The sequence below is a fragment of the Jaculus jaculus genome, chromosome 7 (assembly GCF_020740685.1).
Source record: "Jaculus jaculus isolate mJacJac1 chromosome 7, mJacJac1.mat.Y.cur, whole genome shotgun sequence".
NCBI classification, from domain to species: domain Eukaryota; kingdom Metazoa; phylum Chordata; class Mammalia; order Rodentia; family Dipodidae; genus Jaculus; species Jaculus jaculus.
In genome coordinates, this window is record NC_059108.1 from 32822844 (window position 1) to 32847438 (window position 24595).

Below are 24595 nucleotides of genomic sequence, written 5' to 3' on the forward strand. Positions count from 1 at the left end.
AGATTCCTCAGTGGTTAAAGGCACTTTCTTGAAAAGCCTGATGATGCAGGTTTGATTCTGCAATGCCCATGTAAAGCCAGATGCACAAAATAGCACATGCATCTGGAATTCATGTGCAGTGACAAGAGGCACTGGCATGCCCATTCTCATCCTCATTCTCTCTCCCTCTCTATTTGAAAATAAATAAATTAAAACGTTTTATAAAAAGTGGCAAAAACATCGGGCTGGAGAGATGGCTTAGCAGTTAAGCGCTTGCCTGTGAAGCCTAAGGACCCCGGTTCGAGATTCGATTCCCCAGGACCTATGTTAGCCAGATGCACAAGGGGGCACACGCATCTGGAGTTCATTTGCAGAGGCTGGAAGCCCTGGCGCGCCCATTCTCTCTCTCTCTCTCTCTCTCTCTCTCTCTCTCTCTCTCTCTCTCTCTTTCCCTCCTTCTCTCTGTAACTCTCAAATAAATAAAATAAAATAAACAAACAAAAATAAAAAGTGGCGCCAACAATCTAACATTCATTTGCAGCAGCAAGAGACCCCTGGCATGCTCATATGCATCTACACATGCATGCGTGCCAAAACAACTTTTTAAAAAATCCTTCAGTTCCTCGTTTGCTAAGCATTGTCCTCAGGAATAGCACTAAGTTTTGCCAAATGCTTCTAGTTTTTATTGAAGGGATCATCACATAATTTTTCTCTCTTAGCCTATTACTCTGATGAGTTCTGTTACTTGTTTTTCAAATGCCAAGCTATTTGGAGGATAATTATCATGCACTCAATGTGTATTATTTTTTCTTATTTTTATTTTTCAAAGGGTTTGAAACTCAAGAAAAAAAATACAACCTGGAAAGTTTAGAGGATTTTTTAAAATTCCTTATTCAATTTTATTCAAGCAGTCTGGATTCGGGGGAAGAATAAAACACAAGTTAGTTTCCCCTTACTTCTCCTAATCATTTCCATCACAAGTCTTGTGCAACTTCTGAAGTGGGTTAATGGATACTTTAATGTGCCATCTACTGGTCATCTTGTAGCACAAATAAATAACAGAGGTTCAGACTTTAATCAAATACATAACCACCTTTCAGAATTTTTATCTTATGTGGTAACTTTTCTCCAACAGAGTAATGTCCCAGTACCTTTTCCACAATAATTATTTTCTACGAATAGATGATTCAACTCTTTTGGAACCTTGTCTTGGTTTTCTTAGTTTTACCTTGTTCCTGACATTTCATAACTATCATGAACAATTGATTTTGGCAGTGATATGAGCTTTATTTCTAAACCAGCGAGAAACTTTTTTGTGAAAATAACTGTTTCCACTCCATCCTAAATGTTCTGCCATACTCTTAAGACATTCACTTTTAGAAAGTCATTTTACTACAGGTGCCACAAATCAACCTATCCTTTTTGTATGCTGCATCAAAAGGCAGCTCTAAGCTGCCCAGTTAGCTCAGTCGGTAAAACATGAGACTCTTAAAAGCAGCTATAAGTATACATGCAAATGTGGATGTGCCCCTTATTTGGAGTTTTTCCTCTTTATTATTGAACCTAGTAAAATACAAACATAGTATAGTGTGAGTATATAATGAAGTACCTTTTACAAAGGGAGTAACTTTATTTTATTTTTCAAGGTAGGTTCTCATTCTAGCTCAGGTTGACCTGGAATTCACTATGGAGTCTCAGGGTGGCCTCAAACCCACAGCGATCCTCCTCCCTCTGCCTCCCGAGTGCTAGGATTAAAGGCATATGCCACCACGCCCAGCAGGAGTAACTTTTATATAGTTGAGTTTTCACTCAAATCAAGGGTTATTTATGAAAAGCCAACTCTATACAATCCTTTCACTAATACTGCCTCTGAACTTGTTATCCTCCTCCTAAGGGATGGGATTTTATCACTTCATCTAATATGTCTGGATGATAACAGAATCTAGTACATTCAGGTAGGAGCAAATGCTTGTATTCATGAAGTCCCATTATCTTGAAAACTTTACCCCATTTTTTTATTTATTTTCATGAAATTATCCCCTTAACTATAATTTGTGGCATTTTCCAATGGGCAATATAATATCCACTTACCCTGAACACCTCAGAGTCAAGAAAACTTAAGAATGTTAAGTAAAATTGATCTATTCAGACCAGATCGAAAACAATATTACAGCTTACTGGTTAATCAATGTAAATTTTGCTAATGCCATAAGGAGTCAAATCCATTTATAATAAAGCATGTGAGCAACCTATTTTGTAAATCTGTATCTTCGATGTACTTTGCTCTCACCAAGGTAGTTTTATAAGACAAAAAGAATATTTTCTCAGCATAACCTATTTAATTACATAGCATGAGTTATGTTCCAAGTAGGATAGAAGATGTGTACAGAATTATGTAGAAATGTTTTGATATAGAAAACTACTGGGGCTATTTATAAATTCAATGCCAAATCAGCTAATGATTGTAGCAAATTTATAATGCAGCTATCCTAAAGAAGGTCTATTCAGCCTCGTGTGGTGGCACATGCCTTTAATCCCAGCACCTGTGAGGCAGAGGTAGGAGGATTGCTGTGAGTTTGAGGCCACCCTGAGACTACATAGTGAATTCCAGGTCAGCCTGGGCTAGAGTGAGACCCTACCTCGAAAATACCAAAAAAAAAAAAAAAAAAGGAAAGAAAGTCTAGTCAGTAGCTACCACAAAAGTAATATGTCACTATGTTTTGCTAAATTTAACTCTTGTTTTTTTTCTAATGGAAAAATGCCGTTGTCCATAGGAGAAAACAAATGTTTTTAGTGATTCATTTCTTTTTTTTTTCTTTTTTTTTTTGTTTTAGTGATTCATTTCTTGATCAAATAAATAGTCAGTATGGAATGCATAAAAATGTTAGCTCAAAGTAGCAAAGATGCAACAAATATCAGCTTCTTTGATTAATTAAAGTAGTGGAATTAACTGCACTGGTATTAACAAGGTGAGGGAACTAATTACTTACACACGCAATGCCTAACAGCGCCACAGTCCCAGGCGGTGACCTATGAAGTATTAGCTGAAGCATGTTTTGGGGACAATCTCACTGATGTTTCTTCCGCTCAGGTTTGAGGGGGGCTGGCGGAGCTGAGCTGCCATGCAGCTCTGCTGAAGCTGTCGGCTGAGCCACTGGATTTTTTTTTTCCTAATTCTTCCCCTCCGGCAAGCAAAACCTTTCAGTCCTACTTATTCTGTTAACCTTAAAAATTGTCTCCAAATAATGTAACCACTGGTTCCTCAGGTGCTTTTGTTGACAGCCACGAAAGGAGTTCACACTTCACAGGGAAGTCATCAAAGCTAAAATACTACCACCGGGTCATCAACACAAACCTTGGCCCTGGGGGAGCTTACAAAGTGCTCTGGGGATTTGGGAAGATGCCGCGGATGCCAGAGCACCGCTGCCAAGCCTGTGCCAGTTCCGAAGTGAACCGAGAAGGGCGGTCAAGCTCGAGCTCTGGGTGGAAACGGCACCTAACTAAGGGAGATGATACCGAAGGCCACAGAAGTGAGTCTTGTGGTATAATCCTTAGTCTGTGGGCATCTGGATGAAATGTATACTTTTCTCTCTTTGCATCTGCTCCCATATCTTTTTCCTCAAAATCTGGAAAATCAGGGGAAAAATGTGCATGGATTTCTGGGCAGCTGCATCCACATTCCGGAGAGCACTGCTCAGACCTTCCAGCTGAGGAAATCGAGCCAGCTGGGGGAGGGTAGAGGGACACTGGGGTGGCTGGTGAGATGAGGAAGGGGCAGCATTCTGCAAGATCCAAGAGAGTTCTGGAACAGAGGCCAACGCTGGGAAAGCCCAGCCCTGAGCACATGTGAAGAAAATGCCAAGGGCGCAGGGGTAGACTCACTATCTCACCTCACTGACATCGCTTCCTGTGTTTGGGAAAAGAAACCAGTGGGTCTTCCTGGCTAAAATTTTATAAACTTTTGACTCCCCACCAGCAGCAAAAGCAATGGCGCGCGTTTGTTGTGTATCCAAATGCACACTGTCTGTAGCTGGTGGTATTTTTCACACATACATACTCCAGGCAGAGGTCAGAAGAATTGAGTTCTCTTCCAAGCCCTCTCGCTCTGTGGCTGGGGAGATGGCTAAGTGGTTGAAGCACTTGCTTGCCAAGCCTGATGTCTGGGGTTCAATTCCCCAGTAACCAGCAAAGGCCACATTTAAAAAACACCTTATGTGTCTGGAGTTCGTTTGCAGTGACAAGCGGTCCTAACACCCATTCTCTCTCTCTTTCTCTCTCCCTCTCTTTCTTTCTCTCTCTCTTTCCTTTCTCTCTCTTGTGTGGGTCTCTCTCACAAATAAATGTAATATTTTTTGAAAATATATAAAATATATATAGTTTAAGCATTTTTAATGTAAAAATTAAATACTCAACTCTCTTCCCTTTGGATAATATCAAAAGGATAAAATATGTAGAAATATTTTGGAAATTAGAATACCAGATAAGATATGAAATACACAGTCAATGAACAGAGAGCAAACTCTTATGTCCTTTGACATCACCAGGCTGAGTCCGCAAATGCTGCCATTTGCATTTGGTATTTGAGAGCTTTCCAGTATCTTCTAATCATCTATATTCTTTAGTCAATTTTTTTCTGTTCAGATCAACTCACTTTTTTCTCCTGTTGTACCTATTGTAGTCTTAACCTAAAAAAATTCATAAATCATAGATGATATGATTATTACATAATATTGCTACTTGTTCTAATTAATCATATTTATTAATTTTTTAAAATCCATATGTATTTTTTTAGAAAAACACCATGCTTTAGTACCTTCAAATAGAGGCAAGTCTTTGAGACTAATGATTATGAGATGGAAGCCATCAGAGGTTGTGGAAAATGTTATTTGATTCTTTTTCAAATATCATCATTCTCCCTCCCTAAAAAGTGTACTATTAGTAGTTAAGGTGAGAAAGAAATTTCTTTTGACAATTCTGTGGAATAACTAAAGTTATCTGGAAGTGTATACTTGAAAGAAAATGTTTTGTTTGGGATTTTTAAAAATCCAACTTGATCAGGCAACTCATTTTTGCCAGAAGCAGGGAACCCTGTCATATCCCGTACTTCAGAATTTTTCCAAAATTCATTTTTAAGGGTCTGATATCTTAAACTTCTTACACAAAGCCCCGGCTGTGACTCAACCTGTAGGCATGATGATAACAGTTTAATGACTGGGTTGAAGTAAAGGTATATTGTGTGACTTGAGGACACAGAGAGGCCACCCAATAAACTGAACTTTCTAAAAGACTATGTAAGAGACTGTGGAGATGGCTCAGCAGATAAAGGCACTTGTTTGCAAAGCCTGCTGTCCCAAGTTCAATTCCCCAGTACTCAAATAACCAGAGACACAATGTGGCACATGCCTGGAGTTTCTCTCTCTCTCTCCCTCTTCCCCCTCTCTCTATATCTCTCTCTCACTCACTCTCTCTCAACTCTTTCAGGCCAGAATGCCAACCCTTGCTTCCTGGAGTGATTACTGTGATTCAGGTTTATTCCCTAGAGTTTCTCCTGTCCCTGTCACACCATGCTCCTTCCTGAGCACAGCGGGCATAGGGTCTCCTCATGGTGACGCCCAAAGCACACGGGATGCAGTCCTCATGCGAGGGAGGAGGAGGGGCAGAGACAGAGAACAGCAACAGGTGCCCCTGTGTCTATACATCTCCCATTTTACGCCAAGTGTCCGAGATTTCAAAACCAGCTTGTGTTGTAGGAACAGTCAAACCTGAGTTAGAATGGGCTATGTGCAACTATTTCCAATCCCTGGAGTTCTGGAACATGCACCAGAATGTGGAGGAAGCACCCACAGTTTTCTTTACTGAAGGTATTTTTGAGCCTTTGATATATTTACAGGCTTATGATCACCAAGTGGGGTGCTTCAAATGCATCATTGCTCAGCCTGTTCTTTGCCATGCAGCGCTTTGAGGGGAGCATCTGCAGAGACCGGTACCCCCCCAGGGAGCACTACGCTAACAACACATCATTGCTCTTGGGGGATATTATAAATAGAATGCAATAGAACATAAGAGGTTGCCTTTTCATATATTTTTAAAGCATGTTACTTCTGTGCCCTAGATAAATATGCTGTAAACCTTCACAAGTCTCTGCTTATTCAGCTTAATATTCCCTGTGTGCCTCCTGAATAATGTACGAATTCGATTCATTATTTAGAAATCTGAGTTGCTACCGTAATGAACTAGATATTACACTTAATCAAGACTGCCAATGCTGCAGACGTTGCCAGGCTCATATTGTATCAAATCTAGCTGAGGTTTCATGACAGCTTAAAAATTCAAAGGAAGAAAAAAGAATTCACTTTCAAAAGTCAGAGCAGGCCTCAGGAGATTGTTCGGTTTGGCCAGTAAAGCACTGTTGTGTGAGCATGATGACCAGAGTTCCAACCCCCAGAACCTGTGGAAATGCCTGGGTGGGTGTGGCTGCCTGCCTTTAATCCCCATGCTCTGAAGTTGAAGAAGGGGATTTCCCCAGGGCAAGCTGGCTAGCTAGCTCAATTGGCAAGCTCTGGGTTCAAGTAAGGGACCCTGTCTTAATAACTAAGGCAGAGAGAAGATGAAGATACCTGGTGTCAACCTCTGGCCTACACACACACACACACACACACACACACACACACACACATACACACACAAAGTTAGGGAAAACACTTTCTCAGTCACCTAAGGAAAGGCACAGGCTAATTGTATTCAAATCAAATGCCAGGACCCAGTAGCACACTTGCATTTTAAACAAATATCCCCCGATGAGATGGCTCCTCGGCAGCATAAGCTCACAGTGGCCCTCCTGCACAGTGTGGATTTCAGAAGCCAGATGCTATGTTTGGGAACGAAATATTTCTCTTCCCCATTGACTCAACCCCTTTAGAACAGATGTCACTTTCTGCAAATGCTTTCACTAAGTAAAAAGTCAATTGGCTGGAAGTGATGATGAGGAAACAATCATGTGATTAACACCACAGTTCAGGGTATCATGATTAGTCACAGACAGAACAGTTAAACTTTCTCCCTAAGAAACATGGTGCGTTAACATGATGCCCGCCTAAAGCCCACCAGGAGGAAATAGTTGGGCAGTGTTAAAAGCCGTCTATTGATTTGTGCCCGGCTGAAATCCATGTGCTGATGTAAATGAAAATGTGTCAAGAGTTGATATCGATTTTTTCTTAAATCAGACCGTCTCTGGGGAAATACTGCTGGCCATACTGCTGCTCTTGTCTACGAGTGAAATAAGATTCCTTTCCACAAGACTACACATGTCCAGACATCAAATTTTTTCTCTTTAACTGAGGTGAGGTAGGATGCTGGTCCATCTTCTGCAGCCTCTGCTTAAGAAAATAAACCAGAGTACCTGTGTTCAGGAGCAAATAAGAAGGTGAGGTGGTTTGAATGCAAAGTCCCCAGAGCCTCGGGTCTTTTTGATCCAGCGGAACATTTGGAAAGTGGAGCCCTGCTGGAGGAAATGTGACACCAGGCATGGACCTTGGGGTGGAGCCCAGCCCTAAGGTATGATGAGAGCCAGCCAGAGCTGTGGCTGTTGGTTCTCTCTCTCTCTCTCTCTTCCTCTCTCTCTCTCTCTCTCTCTCTCTCTCTCTCTCTCTCTCTCTCTCTCTGTCTCTCTCTCTCTCTCTCTCCTTCTCTCTCTCTCCTTCTCTCTCTCTCCTTCTCTCTCTCTCTCTCTCTTCTGTGGATGGATGGATGATGAAGTGAGCCAGCTTCTTCTGCCATGATTATGCTGCTCCTGGAAAATGTAAGCCTGAAAGAAATCCTTTCCTCCCTTAAGTTGCTCTGGTCAGGTGTTTGGCTCAGCAATGAGAAGACAACTGCAACAGAAGGTGAATGTGAAGTGTGTGTCTATGAGGGCTGTATGCATGGGGGCAGAGGCCTCTGTCACCTACCTACAGACTGGCCTGTGTGCATGGCACCCAGTATAGATTGGCTCATGGAAGTTTCATCTTGTGTGTCCTAAAATAAATCATTACAGAAGAATGCATTTATTTTTAGAGAATCCTATGTACAGGTAACCACAATGTAGGATAAAAACTGAAATATATTTTCAAAAAATGAACCATGAAATCGTGGCCTTTCTTCTTCAGCATATGGAAAGATTAGCGACATTTTCCTCTTCTTTGGGGATTTTTTCAGACTTGGGCCTTATTCATACACTACAATGATTGTAAATATTAACTATCAATATAAGAAAAGGCCAACAGTCATAATAAGCATATGGCTTTGGACCAGGTCTGTGGGGATTTCCAGTGCACAGGCAAGGCTGTGTGCACTTCATGACCGAGCTGGGGAAAGTCATGGGCTCAAATATTAGTCAATTAGAACGGAAAATTAGTGTGAATGAGAAAAGAGGTCATCACCTGCCAATATATATGGATTATTTGAAATCAGCCATTGGGATTAGATAGAAAAGCCTAATAAACTCATAAAAGACATGTTCATTCCCTGTATAACAGTTCAGATGCCCAAACCCATTACTTTGATTCGTCACCCTTGGGCACAAACATACAGTGAAAACTTTACATTACAAAGAGATTGGTTTTGTTGTGATTGCTCAATGATTTTTGCACTGTTCTATATGGTGTGACATGTATACCTTGTTCTTGGGCTTAAAAGAAATGCAGGAAATTTAAAGAAGTAGAGACTACTGTGGTGAGATGCTTCTATGCTAAATGCCTTGACTTTAAATTTAGGATATATAGCAAAACCTTTCAGAAGATGGTTCATTTCTAATAATTGGGAAAACAAATGAGACAACAAACACTTAAAATAGACGGAGTTTTCAATTAGGGCCACTGCTTTAAAGCACTGCAATTAACCAATCAGTGGCACTTAAAACAGGCATAGGTTAAGCTGGGCATGGTGGCACATGCCTTTAATCCCAGCACTTGGGAAGCAGAGGTAAGCGGATCACAGTGAGTTCAAGGCCATCTTGAGACCACATAGTGAATTCCTTGTTAGCCTGAGCTAGGGTGAAACCCTACCTCACCCGCCCCCTCCCCGCAAAAAAAAAAAAACAGGCATAGCTTGCTGGCCCTCAGCTTAACTAGCAAGCCAAAGTGTATGGCTGATCTTCTAGGGTGCCCCTGAGGCCCCAAAGAGCAGGGAAAACAGAGCTAGGCCACAGACCACAGGGGTTCTAGACCAACTCCTGACTTCTGTGCCTTGTACCTTCCCTTGTTCTCACATCTCATGGTGTAAATTCTCTTTGGATATGCAGTTATTGAGTATCTCCAACTGCACAATTAGCTCCATAAAGAGAAGCCATTGATTATAGTTCATAAATGCACAAGGAAAAATTTTACACACATATGCCCAATGTATATGAACATATGTATAAGAATTTGTATATGTATATATATATATATATATATATATACATATCTGTATATATCTATATATATAAATGCAAGATGAGCTAGCCTCCTTATGACATTAAATTATGTAATGACTTTCCACATTGAAAGTACTGAAATATGTAGGAATGGCATTCTAGTTACTCATGCTAGGATAGACGACAACTAGAAAATACTGTTCAGAATGAAAACATTCTTTCTCTCTTTACATGATTTGTATCACTATTTAATATGCCCACCATGCATCAATTAATTCCTAGTTGCCTTTCTCTCAGGCACAGAAATATAATTATCATTTTCTTTTGACATTTTTAGACAGCCTCGATACATATAGGCAATATGCCAGGATTTAAATATCATTTTCAAACACATATACAGAGATGTATCTGAGACAATGAGAGAAAATAACAGTGGACATAAAGTCTGCAAAGATGGTTAATATAAAGTTATCATATATGTAATATAATATCAATGTGTCATTTGATATACATTTGTCTGAATTTTGAGATGCAATGGCCACCTACAGTCTTCAAAAACACTCTCTGAGGCATACAATTACCAACTTAGCTTTGATTCATACTTAATTTACCAGGTTGGGGCTGGAGAGATGGCTCAGCAGCTAAGGCACTTGCTTGCAAAGCTTACTGACCCGAGTCCAATTCCCCAATACCCACATAAAGCCAGATGCGCAGTGTCACGTGCACCTGGAGATCTTTTGCAGTGGCTTGAGGCCCTCACATGCCTCTCTGTCTCTCTTTTCTCTCTCTCTATTTCTGTTTTTCTATCTCTGATTGCAAATAAATAAATAAAAATATTTTAAAAAATAAATTACCAAGTTGTAGATTTCTGTTTGGCTAGGGAGCTTGTTTATTTGTTGCCTGTTTTTACATTTGTTCACTTGAAATAAATATATTCAAAGATTTTAGCAAAAGAATTGTCATAAAACTTCTAAAAAGACAATAGTAACTCCCTGCATGATACAAGGGAAATTTAAAAACTGATGACATCAAAATAGACGAGAGGAAAAAATAGGAGAGAGACTAGGTGGAAAGAAGAAGAGATTCAGGGGAGGGGGTTCAAGAAGGCAAAAAGGAAGGATAGTGGGAGAGGACTATGTCATGGTATATTATTTATGTTCACAGAAGTTGTCAATAAAGTTTTTTTTTAAAATGAAAACAAGGTTATAGTAACCTGTCCTACTAACAACCTGGTATAACTTGGCACGCGCTTTGCATGCTTAGTAGTAGACAGTCAGTCAGAACTCACACGTCACCACTTCACTTCCAGCATGTCCTTCTAGAGGCAGCGTTTACTTTTTAAAGTGCTCACAAAGGAAACAGAAAAAATGACGTTCGTATACAAGCTGTGCATTTGAACTTTTGTTTGTAAGAACGAAGAAAAATATTTTTTAAAAAAAACACATACATACACGTATAAAACCAAAAATAAGAATGAATTTTCTAGTACTCTTTTGTGTCCATTATGAGTAGAGTTAAAAGTTTGTATATACTTAAAGATTTAGTTAATGGCTAACTGGCTCAGGAAAGAGCAAGGATATGTACTCTGTTCTGAAGGAAAGGGAAAAAGAGTAAGGGAGCTCGGACAAACTGCCTTCGCCCCTCTTCTCTCCTAACTCTCATCCTCACATATCCTTCATTACTTCAACTCAAAGGGGTCATACTTTCAAAGCATAAAATAGACTACAGGTATAGTTACTGTGGAATTTTTAAACATTCATGCCAAATATGGCAAGAATAGAAACAAATAGGAAATATCTGGTGAGGGTCTTGTAAAAAAAAAATATATATATATACATATATACATATATATATATGTATATATATATATGTATATATGTATATATATATATATGGAGAGAGAGAGAGAGAATATAGAACTATGTCTGAAAATATAGAAAACAAGTATAAGTCACACTACTCTACATAAAGGATGATAAATAACTAAAACTTCATCTTCTACTGATAATGCCTTTTGTCATAAATATAATTCAATGATATAGGGCAAAGGTTTTCAAACAAGTATTTCATTTAACATGCTTTAGAACAGTAAATGAAAACTATCCTAATACAATGTTCCTTTTCACCTAAATACATATACATAGGATCAAGCTCTTCATAGCTCCCTTTAACTAGTAATATATCAGTATTCATGATTTAATATTTTATTTTATGTATTTTTTGACTAGAGTTAATTACTTAATCTCCAACATATTGACATATCTTATACCAGTAAATAATGACCCATTTATACAGAATTGCTCAAGTGGTAAAAATTTTAATCTTTTTGGTTTGTGTTACTCAAGAAGAGAATTAATCAGAAAACTAAATGAAATTTTTTTCTTCTCTTTTGTTACACCGGAGAAGTTGAGGGTAGGGAAGAGCACTGTGCCTTCCTCCATCAGGTGTGTTTACATTCGCATCGCTAAATTATTTACCATAAGTACATTGTTAACTCTAGAAGCTTTAAAATAATAAAGTTCCATTTTCAGGCTTTGTGCGAACATGCAAATGTTACTGTGAATCAGGAATCTACTTTGAATTACAGAACGTTTATATTCCCTGGTTTATGATCCAGGTTGTCATTCAGTCCTTCCAACCATTGTGGATATTGGGGAGCCCTCTAGTGGCACATCCTATGGAGGCAAGGAGATTTCTGTAGAGCCTAGTACATTACCAAACTACCGAATGAATTTGATGGCTTTTCCTTGCTAAGTATTTAGACCTAAGCATATTCTGGTGATGTTTTTCCTGGTTACTCACCTCAAGTTGACATAACTTCGCATGTCTCACATACATTACCAAATTTGCAGCATCAAAAATGCAATAGGGCTGGAAATATGCCTCCGAGGTTAAGGCCCCTCTCTCTCCACTAAAAATGACATTTTAAGCTCTCAGCCTTATTACACCTTCAGCTTGAGCATAGGATCGATCTGGCCATAGGTATAACAAGGTTCATACTGTGGGGAATTCAAAGGAGGGGGCGCAGCTACACTGAGGAGTTTTAATTTATCCTGAATGCCACTGAAAAATATCATCAGATCAGTCAGATTTGGGTATTAGAAAACTGGTCTGAGAGAAAGCCAAAGGACACCCCAGTTTGATTCCCCAGTATCCATGTAAGCCAGATGCACAAGGTAGCTCATGCATTTAGAATTCGTTTGCAGTGGCTGAATGGCGTGCTCTCTCTCTCTCTCTCTCTCTCTCTCTCTCTCTCTCTCTCTCTCTCCCCCCCTCCCTCTCCAAATAAATAAAGTTTTTTTAAAAAATGTACTAATACTATTCCTAGTTATTCACGTGTTCAGTTACTAAAATCTTTCTCATTCTTTCTCATCTTATGATATTTCAAGTTCTCTCAGAAACCATTTGGAGATGTCCTATAAAAACACATTTTCATACAAAATGAAATTACTACTTTAAATCTTAAAAACATACATCTCCTCAAGTAGACATTTGGCTTAAATATTACTGCAGTAAAGAGGAAGATTTTGTTATATTTTCATCTAGAAAAAGAACAAAGACATACAAAAATGATACCTAAACAGCACTATCACTGAGGTAGGCATGAGACATGTTCAAAGCTTGCTTACATTACTGTCAGATATGGTCAAGTTGATGACAAGCTGAAGAGTATTGTCCCTTTGAATCAAATGAGTGCTTTTCAGTATCACTGGTGTCTTCCTCACTAAGCCTATGTCATGGCCAATAATACTCTCTAACAGGTAAGTGAAGGCTTCCTGGGCATTTACTGTCCTATCCACCCATATGAGCTTAAGGAATGACATGAAGTTAGTCTAAGAAACAGTGGCTGAAGGAGCAACATCAGCAGGAAGGTAAATGCAACACATCTCTGCACTAAAAATGACATTTTAAACTCTCAGCCTTAGTACAACTTCAGCTTGGGCATAGGATCGATCTGGCCATAGGTATAACAAGGTTCATACTGTGGGGAAGTCAAGAAGGAAGGGTGCAGCTACACTGAGGAGTTTTAATTTATCCTGAATGCCACTGGAAAATATTGTCAGATCAGTCAGATTTGGGTATTAGAAAATTGGTCTAAGAGCATGGTAGAGGGTCAGTGCAATAGGAAATGAGATGCAAGCCAGGGTGAACATTTAGTTCAGGCAGGAAATGATGAGAGCTGGTTGAGAAGTTATAACAGTTACCTTGCAGTAACACCAGGTTGTTTCGGGGCCACAGATGCCCTAAACCAACAATGGAATTAGCTAGAGGTCTAGGCAAAAACCCTGGCCCTGCTGTACCTCAGCTCAGCACCCCATTAGCACCAGGTCCTTTCATTATTTGTCCCCTGTCCCTAGGGTAAACTACTGTCTCCCTCCGCCCCCCCCCCCCCCGCATCCTCCTGGGAGTGTGTTCCTGTAAACATCCTGTAGCCTTCTGCGGAGAAGGTCACTTGGGCTTTGGGGTGTGCACTGCACTTATTTGCAGGGTGTGAGGCATGTCCAGGAGCTGTGCGAGCAATGCAGTCTGTGAACACACAGATGATGGAATGCCCGTCCTAAGAAAGACAGAAGCCCAGCAGGCCCTTGAGGTCTCGGTGATGGCAAGTGGAGAGACCCAGCACTAACCGCGGCTGTTAGGAGGGCACGAAGTGAACTGCTGCACTAGCTCTCTGCCATGTGAGACGTACCTGCAAGGCTGGCAGCTAAAACCACATACGTGTGGTAGTGTGGAAGTGATAGTTTGAATAGACTCATTCTTTTCTTTATTTCCTGGTTTTCCAAGATAGGGTCTCACTCTAGCCCAGGCTGACCTGGAATTCACTATGTAATCTCAGGGTGGCCTCAAACCCACAGCGATCCTCCTACCTCTGCCTCCCAAGTGCTGGGATTAAAGGCGTGTGCCACCATACCTGACTTCAGTCAGTTTTTGATTAAGCTTCCTACTTGAGCACCTAGCAGGCAGATCTCTGCTACAAGGCGGGGGGGGGGGGGGGGGGGGGCGTGTCACAGGGAAAGATCCTTGGGTCCAGCCCTGAGGTGTGTTTGGGGGACAAATCTGAATTCCAGCCCTGTAAGGTGTGTGGAGAGCAGTCTGAGTCCCGGCAGTTTTTGCTTGCTGGTGGTGCTGGTGTTTGGGGGCGTCTCCCTGCTTGGATCTATGAAAGGGAGCCAGCTTCTTCCTCCTTTGATGGTGTCCCCTGGGCTCTGCGAGCCTGAAATAAATCTCTTCCTCCCATCAGCTGTGTCTGGCTGGATGTTCTGGTTCACCCCAGAAACATGGAGCTGACTGCAACAGATCACAAACCTGCTGACCCTGCGGTTGGGAGGCAGAGGCAGGGAGATGTTGAACTAGCAGCCGGTCTACATGGCTCAGCTGGGTCCTCGGCTTCACCGTCTCTTGGGGCTGCTATCAACATGTGAGATGGGACCCAATTTTCACCTGGGAGCTAAGCTAAGGGAAAGGTGAGCTTTCTTGCTAACACCGTTGTTGACATCTCTCAGCTTCAAGCAGCTTTTGGGGGTCCCTGTGGCTTTCTCCTAGCAAGCCAGGAGCAGAGAAAGACATTCTAGTTAGCCTCCTAGAAAGACGACTGTACATATTGTCATAAAATGACAAGACTGGCATCTCATTGCTTTTGCCATATTCTACTGGCCAGTCACAATCCAAACAACCCAAGGGAAAGGGACATTCCTAAAAGCATGGTCATCAGGGGGTGGGGGTTGTGAGAGCTGCCCTAACTGTCCATGCGTCTTCTCATAATGTTTACAGAATGGAAAATTTTCAAGCTTTTTTTTTAACCCTTAGCTCATGTAAATTTCATTATAACTTAGACCATCAGTTTTAGAATTATTAGAACAAAAATGTATATCCTAAAAATATCTACGATACATCTACCAGCTTTTTTTAATATTTGACATCCATTCAGAAAGAGTAGCATTGTACATTTTCAATAAAAAGTTGTTCGACATTTCATAGACTTCTGAGGAATCTCTTCTCATGGTTTCAAAAGACAAAGCCCAACACTTGCTAATCCCAAATATCATTATAATAACACTGTATTGCTGCTGGTTGCTTTCCCACCCACTGGGCGAGGTTTGACTTGCTCTGAATATTGAGTTAAATATTGAATCTGACTAAATTCCTTCCCTGTGCACCTGTCTCTATACTCCCCTAAATAAACAAAAAAATAATTTAAAGCTAGAGGTAATCCTTTTTATTGTCTTAAAAAGGCCTCCCTCCTCAACCTTTCTCTCCACTCACACAACCTCTCTTTCCTAACTCTTCCCTTGCAATTGTGGCGGGTCTGGGTGAATCAACACCAGGCCCTGGGTGATAGCCTTTCTCTAATCCTTCCTCCAGTCGCTGTCAGTGCAGTTAGGACTGAATTTTCTTTCAATATAAATAGGTTTTCATAGGTAGTTTTTTGTTTGTTTGTTTTGCTTTAGTTTTGGTGGGGTTTTTTTTTTGTTGTTGTTGTTCATTTGTGCTGGTACCCCATTTTCTACAGGATCATCTACACATCAGTGCCTGCCTTTGTCGAAAAAATATAGTAGTATCTACTGTATTTACCTTTTCAATCTCATTTCCATTTCTAGCATTCCTTTGAGATGGAGTCTCACACTGTGTCCTAAGCTGACCTGGAGTTCACTATATAGCTCAAGCTGGCCTTGAACTCTCGGTGACTCTCTTGCCGCAGGCTCCCGAGTTCTGGGCATTACAGGCGTGAGCCATCGCCCGCCAGACGTCACGTTTCCATTCTTGACCACAGACTAAACCGTCCCCAATAATAAACTCTTCTTGGACTTGCACAGGGCAAACTCATTTCTGTTTCCTTATCTTTGGCTCAGGTCGGCCTCCCCAGCTTGGGTCGCTCCCGCCCCAGTCGTGGATGTACTGAGTCATAGTGAAGAAATACCGCAGTTGGGGGGCGAGGGGTGGGGGTGACAGGAAGCACACAGCAGAGAGATGAACCATCCCAGACCTGGGAAAGCAGCGGCCAAAGCACAGCCAGAGTTACTGGAGGACGCTGGGCAGAAACGAACGATGGCATCATCACAACCCGGAGTCAAAGTCCACCCAAGCAGGGAGGTCACCTGAGACACAGGAGGGTATTAAGGGGGGGTCGAAACTAGCAAAGCAGCCAGCAAAGCATTCACGTGGGGATGGGGGGGATCCAAATCCCCACCAAGGCCCCAGATCACTCGGGAGGATGTCCTTGCAAAGGAGCCAAGAGCAGTTCTGAGAAAGAGGCAGCCGCTCGCTGGAGACTGGGGTCTGGGGTCTTGTGGCCCGTTTCTAGCTCAGGCCGCAGGGCACAAGTCAGACGGGACCCAAAGTCCTGTCCCACCGCTCGCTCACCCAGCGCCGGGGGCTGCCAGCAAGCCCACCTGCGCCTCGGTCCCCTGTGCCTGAGACGCAATCACGCCCATCTCTTCAGGTGATCAAAGTTAAAAGCGATTCCAGGTGTCCGCGGAAGGCCAGGCGGCTGGCGAGCACACAACATATATATTGATTTTTATCACCTTATTTGCAGTTTTATTTTTCCATCTGTCAAACTGAAATGGCTACCAAGCTGTATCTACACCTCCGTCTTTTGTGGAGTCTCTGTGGCCTTCTCTCAGCTCTTAAGGTCTCCTAGACCTATCTCATAATCGGTGCACTCATCACAGGATGTGAAGGCATGCTACATCTTGGGATATGTATTCTAACTGGCCCGGGAATGATATGAACTCCGTGAGGAGAGGCTTCTAAGAACTGGCTCGGCATGAGGCTCAGCTGGCATTTGCCGTTGTAAAGCATTTCTTGGCTCCCCTTCGTTCCTTTCTTCCTTCCATCCCACCTTCCTTCAACAGGTATGGGTTGAGTCTGCACTCTGTGCGACATACTGCATAAGTTAACAACAAAGAATAAAAGCTTAGCTTCCTGGAGTGTGGCACAAATTATTTCATGAAAGTAACAACTTTGTGGACTCCCAAAAAAAAAAAAAAAAAAAAAAAGAGGGAACATGATAGATTATCTAGCCCAGGTCCTCAGTTTTACAAAGGACCACATGAATAACGCCGGATTTTCGTTTTCACTTCACTGACTGATGGCCAGTCTACTGAATCGGTGGCATCTTGAAAAGGATGGTTTGACTGAGTGAAAGTCGACACGTGAATTGCTTTTTGCCTTCTGCTGTGCACTGGAACTAAGTAAGCCCTCTCCTCTCGGAATGTTCCCAGCAAGGGTGACAGGCTCATGCCTCTCAGAACGCTGACAAGACGTCTGGGTAGCTCTCCTCTGCCACTCTGCCTGTCTCCCACATGAGGGAAAAACAAGACAAAAAAAGGATCCATCCTGGGGAGACACGCAGGCCATTCTGGGGGAATCCAGCGATGCCTTTTGCTTCCTTTGCTGGAAAGGCCAAGGCGGCGGCTTCCTCCAGTGGCCATTCTACAAGGTGCTTAGAGCATCTGAAAGGATACTGTAAGCGTGCGGGGGGAGGGGCGGCCGGACCAGTGATGGAAGACTGGCACCTGAGGGGTCAGCCGCTTGAGCCAAAACGTTTGTTCAACACCTTCAATACTCAGTCCACAAATTTATTTCAAGATTAGAGTGCCAAAGTGAAGATTAACACCTCTTGTTCAGTGGGGCTAATGAGGCTTATTACTCCACAAGAAGACCTTAATTAGACCCTGGAACACTGCTTGTTTCATGGCTAAATACTACCCAGTCCCTGAAGAATTGGAAAATAAATAGGGACTAAAATAGAAAATGGTGTTATAATTAGGCTTCCTGAGATGAAAGCAGTATTTTTTCCCCCAGCAGGTTAAGTATTTGTCACTTGACTTTCTTTAAATAAGCAAGTATTAGCATTTGTAAGAAAAGTTTGGTATTCGTTGAACAGACATGGGGGCAGTGAAGAAATGAGATGCAGTGAGTCACCTAAACTCTGCTAAGAAGGCAATTTTACTGCAGCTGCAGCAGTATTAGTCATGGTCCAGGTTAATTAGCAAGATGGCCTCATTATTATTTAATGGCTGCTCATTTAATAAATTCTTCTTATGAAGATAGATTCATTTTTAACACAAAGGATTTTCCTGATCAAAATCAGAATATTTTGGAATTCTTTCAATTTATTTCATTGGCAATTATTTTCAGTCTGCCCACCACACACACCGAAAGGAAGTAGAAGCTAGGAGCAGGGCTAGAATGGGAGAAGAGGCATCACTGACCCTTCTGGAAAGTGAAAGGTAGAACACTGTGCTCCCCCAAGAACATTCGTGACCAACACATTTCCTCACAGTATTTGATGTCCCCAGTTTTGTTTGCATTCATGAACTAATGGAAAGTGCTGAAAGAGGGAAAGAATCTTTTTGACATCAGTTTTCTGACTTTATAAGTCTCCTTGATTAAGTTACAGATGAGAAAACGGTGTTGGCACTCTACATATGATTAGTTACAAAGTATACTAATAGACCAGATTGTCAAATTATGTCAAGAACATGTAAATGATAAGTTAACTGCCTAGCCCAGGTGAAAAACATACAAATGCACCTATCTGCTATGCAAGCAACCTCCACTGAAAAGGCTGTCCTATTTACTTATTCTGTCTAACATCACTGACTGCATCTTCTCACCTGTTACTAAGAAAAGGAAAAGCATCAAAGCCTACGTAAGTCTCACATTTCAGAATCTCCAGGCTTTTCAAAGTCTTCCAATCTTTGGCAGAAAGGGAATTCTAAACATACACGATCCCAAAGAAATGTCAAGGACTATCTCTCCATTACTGGAATTTCTTTTTTTTTAAATTTTTTTTGTTTATTTTTATTTATTTATTGGAAAGTGACAGAGACAGAGAGAGAGAGAGAGAGAGAGAGAGAGAGAGAGAGAGAGAGAGAGAGAGAGGATGGCTTCCAGGGCTTCCAGCCACTGCAAATGAACTCCAGACACATGTGCCCCCTTGTGCATCTGGCTAACATGGGTCCTGGGGAATCGAGCCTCGAACCAGAGTCCTTAGGCTTCACAGGCAAGCGCTTAACCGCTAAGCCATCTCTCCAGCCCTTGGAATTTCTTTTATATTTTTCCTTATTTTTTTATGAAGTGCAATTGGATGTTATTGAGTATAAGAGTGTATATACCCAGAGAAATCAGATCAAATATGGGTGTTAAGAAGAAAGGCATGCTAAAGTTCCTCAGCAGTGTGTGTGAGTGTGTGTGTGTGTGTGTAGTTTTGCCATTACTGGTATCTCATAAATACATCAAGAATTATCCAACACAAGGTTTTCTTGGCACCTATTCTGATTATTATTATAGTGGATAAAGTCTTTGTATTTGCAAAGAGAGAGGAGAAAAAGAAAGAATGGCCACACCAGGGCCTCTAGCCACTGCAAATGAACTCCAGACGCATGTGCCATTTTGTGTACTTTATGTGGGTCCTAGGGAATCATAGCCAGGTTGTTAGGCTTTCTGTGCATGTGCCTTAACTGCTGAGCCATCTCTCCAGCCTGAAGGGATTTTTTATTTTTATTTTTATTTATTTTTATTTACTTGAGAGAGAGAGGGACAGAAAGAGGCAGATAGAGAGACGAAGAGAGAGAGAATGGGCATGCCAGGAACTCCAGCCACTGCAAACAAACTTCAGATACATGTGCCACTTTGTGCATCTGGCTTACATGGGTCCTGGGGAATCAAACCAGGGTCCTTTGGCTTTGCAAGCAAACACCTTAACCTCTAAGCTATCTCTCCAGCACCCAAGTTTTTTTAATAAAAAGAAAAGCGATTTCTATTTTCTTGCTGTGTATATTAACCCCAAAAGCTGTGTTTAAAGAGAATATCTCAAATAATGAGTAATTAGCTGGGAAGACCAATGGTCATACCACTGAGCAGTAGCACACAAGAGGCCAAGGTTGTTCCTGCCGCCTCAGCAATAATCAGTGGGTGTTCTTACTCCCTAGTAACCACAGGGATGAAGGGAGCCAGCAATCATACTACTTGGGAGAACACAGAAGATACCAGTAGCTCCCACAACCTCTTGGCATTATATGACGCTAGACCAGTTTATGTTAACTTCTTTGCGTTGTTGTTTCCTCACTTAAAAGTAGGGTTGCTAATTAAAACTACTTAAGCTTGCTTTGAGAATTTGATAATATATGTGTGAGTAGTGTGCTATAAAATGCCAAGCGATAAATAAATGCACACAAGGGGCCAGGGCAGGAAAGGGGAAATCAATAAAACCTCTCACTACTGGGAACGTTACTGGAAGCACATATGTGCTCGGGTGTGCACAGATCAAGGCAGCAAGAAAAGCACCTGCCAGCTCAGAGAAGCTGCCTGTGCAGAAGGAAAGGTGTCACACACTCCTGAACACCCACACATGCCTTGATGCCAACGCTAGAAAAACCGTTGAGTGGCTACTTGAATCGTTAACGAAAACCGTGTTTTAAATATTACTACTAGTTGTTTCCCAGCTGCAGTCCAGTCCCTCTGTGGGCGGTAGGATGAAAGCGCAGGGTGTCTGTGAGCCTGGAGAATGAAGGACATGCCGCGGGGCAGGGGGTGGGCGGGGCGAGTACCACCTGAGCTGAGTATTGAGGAAGAAGTGAAGAAGTACAGTCTTTACAGGCGAGTGTAGAGGAGGAGAGCAGAAAGGACATTCAGGAGAATAGGGAAGCCTCTGGCACTTTAGGAAAGAATGAACCTATTATTTTTGTTGTTGTTGCTGTTGGTTTTGGTGTGTGGTTTTGTTTTTTTTTTTTTTTTGAGGTAAGGTCTTACTGTACCTCAGGCTAACCCAGAACTCACTCTGTTGTCCTAGGCTGGCTTCAAACTCATGATGAACCTCCCACCTCAGCCTCCCAAGTGCTGGGATTAAAGGTGTGTGTCACCACGCCTGGCCACAATGAACATTTGTCTATGTGAAACTATCTTAAGAAATGAAGCTGTATGGCAAGTGCATGCTGCTGCTCTGGTGAGCATAATCACTTCGATGCTCACTTAAAAAAATAACGTAAAGAAATGTGGATGTTAGAAAATGGTTCTGTGGTTAAAAAAAGAAAATCAGGCTAGAGAGATGGTTCATTTGGTAAAGTGCTTGCCATACGAACATGAGAAACTGAGTTCAGATCCCCAACACCCACATAAAAGCAAGAAGCTGTGGTGCACACGCACAATCCCAGCCCTTGGGAGGTGGAAACTGGAGGACTACCAGGGCCGGATAGTCAGCAAGCCCAGCCAAACTGCTGAGAGCTCCGGTCTCCAAAGATAAGTGGGAGGGAGCAGGGCTGGAGAGACGGCTCAGAGGTTAAGGTGCTTACTGGAAAAGTCTAACAGCCTGGGTTCAATTCACCAGTGCCCACATAAAGCCACATGCAGTGTGGCACATGTTTCTGTTTCTAGAGTATATTTGCAGTGGCAGGTGACATTGGCCCACCCATATTCTGTCTCTCCCTCTCTCCCTCTCTATCAGCCTTTCTCTCTCTCCCTCTCTCTCCCTCTCTCTCTCTCTCTTTCTCCCTCTCTCTCTCTCCTTACAAACAAATAAATAAAAATATTTTTTAAAATTAAGTTGGGAGGGCTTTACCCCTTGTATTTCCTTCTCTTGATTTAATAATATAGTCATTCTAAATATTAAAAAAAATTAAATTTGGGGCTGGAGAGATGGCTTAGTGGTTAAGCGCTTTCCTGTGAAGCCTAAGGAACCCAATTCAAGGCTCGATTCCCCAGAACCCACTTTAGCCAGATGTACAAGGGGGCGCACGCATCTGGAGTTTGTTTGCAGTGGCCGGAGGCCCTGGCATGCCCATTCTCTCTCTCTTCCTCTCTGCCTCTTTCTGTCTGTTGCTCTCAAATAAATAAATAAAAATAAACAAAAAAAAATGAAGTTTGGGCTGGGAACATAGCTCAACAGTTTGTAAAAAACGTCATCTGGGATTTAATTTCTCAGCATCAACATTAAAAAAAAAAAAAAAAAAAAAACCTACATGAAAAGTGGTGCCCATGTATGTGATCTCAACCCATTTAGAAAAATAAGAGATGGAGCCAGTAGAATCCAAAGTTCACAGGCCAGCTGCTCTGGTGTTGGTGTGTACTCTGGAAGTTTCTCTGCAGCAGCAAGAGACCGTGTCTCAAAGAAGGTAGAGCTCAGACACCTCAGAGTTGTCCTCTGACCTCCGTCCACAGACCGTGGCATGTGCATGCACACACTCACGCACACACACACATACACACCAGTAAATAAAATAAAAATATAAAAGGATGGATACCTAAACATGGTGTCTCAGTCCTATATCAGTACTCTTTGGGAGGCTGAAGTAGGAGGATCACCATGTGTTCAAGGCCAGCCTGGGCTATAGAATCCAGGTTAACCTAGGCTAGAGTGAGACCCTGCCTATAAAAAATAAAAAACTAAATAGGGCCAGAGGAATTGCTTAGTGGTTAAGGTGTTTGCCTGCAAAGCCCAAATGACCCATGTTTGATTCCCCAGGCCCCACGTTAGCCAGATGTACAAGGGGGTGTCCGCGTCTGGAGTTCGGTTGCAGTGGCTAGAGGCCCTGGCATGCCCATTCTCTCTCTCTCCTCCCATCTCCCTCTTTCTCTGTCAAATAAATAAATAAATAAAATAGTTTTTAAAAACCTAAATAAATACATATAAATAAGAAGGAAAGTGGTGGAGGAAGACACCTGACAGTGACCTCCGGCCTTCACACATATGCACATATACACACATGTGCACACACACATGTACAGGAATTCATGCATGTGAACATGCATGCACACATATACATGCAAAAAAAAGAAGAAAAATCATTTTCCTAAATCCATCCTTTTACCGGAAATTGTGAAAACTCTATTTACAAGGTCTGAACAAACCGTATTTGATATGCTATATTATTTTAGTTGGCGTTACAGGCTCTGAAGAATGTTTGAGCTATGAAACTAAAAATAGCAGCGAAGGAGAAAAAGCAATCAAGGTGAGAATAAATTGAGAGGCTATCAACACGTAGCTGAACACCCGGTGTCTCCACTTGGGACGGAGGCTCTTAGAGTCCCCAGGCGAGCAAGCACTGCGGAGGGAGGCCTGGGCGTGAGAAAACACTTGGAGGCATGAGTTTCTGAGAGAGCAGCAATGAAAACAATGGCTTCCAAATTATAACTCCGAAGCTGAGCTGGTGTCAGACATAATCATCTGCCTTCTCACTGAAAACCATTTGACATTTCCCTGAGTTGACCTTTGCCTACCAATAGGAGCACTCAACTGCATTATCTTCTCTGTTCCAAGTTTGAGCGGAAAAGCTGATGAGGACAATGCATCTCCCTTGAAAGTGAGCTTTTGCCTTTTGGTACTTAGTAGCCTGTCGGGGTGGGGAAGCTTTAGGTGAAGAAAAAAAAAAACTTTGCTAATTTCTTTCAAGCTACTGATGATGGAGAAAAGTGGCTGTGTTCCGTTTCCATTGCTACAGAACCAGCACCCTCAAACATCACAGCACCCTGCAGCTCACTGCTGGGGCGGGAAGCCCAGGCAAGCTGTTTTATGCTATCTGCCGAGGGGCTCACCACATAGAAGCCAGTCTGCCAGGTGAGACACTGGGCCGGAATCTCCTTCCAGGTTCATTCTTACGTTGATGGAATCCAGTTCTTTGTGGCTGAAGAGTGAGGTCCTGGTTTTCTTGCTGGTCTCTCTCAGCTGCTTCTTGCCAGCAGCACGTCCTCCCTGCGCTGGCCTGGCTCTATCCGTTCCTGCGATGGCTGAAGTACACAGCTTGTCGTGAGAGGGCTTCCCTGAGTACACTAGTCCCACCTGGATGATCTTACTATGAAAACCAGATTTCACTCTGCAAAATCCTTTTGCCTTGTGAGGTAACATCATTGCAGCAGAGTCACGGAGGGCAGAGGTCACGGGTGTTGGAGTCAGAGAATTCCTCACCACCTCCTGCGAGCCTTTACACAGTATGTTTCAAATGGAAGGAGCCGTTCGGTTCTTCCTTGAAGCTGTTACAACTCTATAAAAAGAAATGAAGACACGTTTCTTTTAATGCCTATAAAAGGCAGTCTTTCACCTGTCCAAGAGGCTGACTAAATGCAAAGGGGACAAGGAATGTATGAGCTTAAGGGAAAAGAATGAAACAAAAGAGACTCATTTCTAGCCATACATAGAATAGTTGTTTTATATCAACCTCTTTGCTAACAGTTGGTGAAATGATTATAATATATCACTATTTCCCTAAGTCCAGAAATGTATCT

General features: G+C 42.1%; 1 protein-coding gene across 3 annotated transcripts in view; it reads left to right on the forward strand.

Annotated features, from left to right (window-relative positions):
* Window positions 1-24595, forward strand: part of Hs3st5 (heparan sulfate-glucosamine 3-sulfotransferase 5) — a 276189-nt gene that overhangs the window by 231469 nt on the left and 20125 nt on the right. The gene's annotated exons all lie outside the window — the stretch shown is intronic.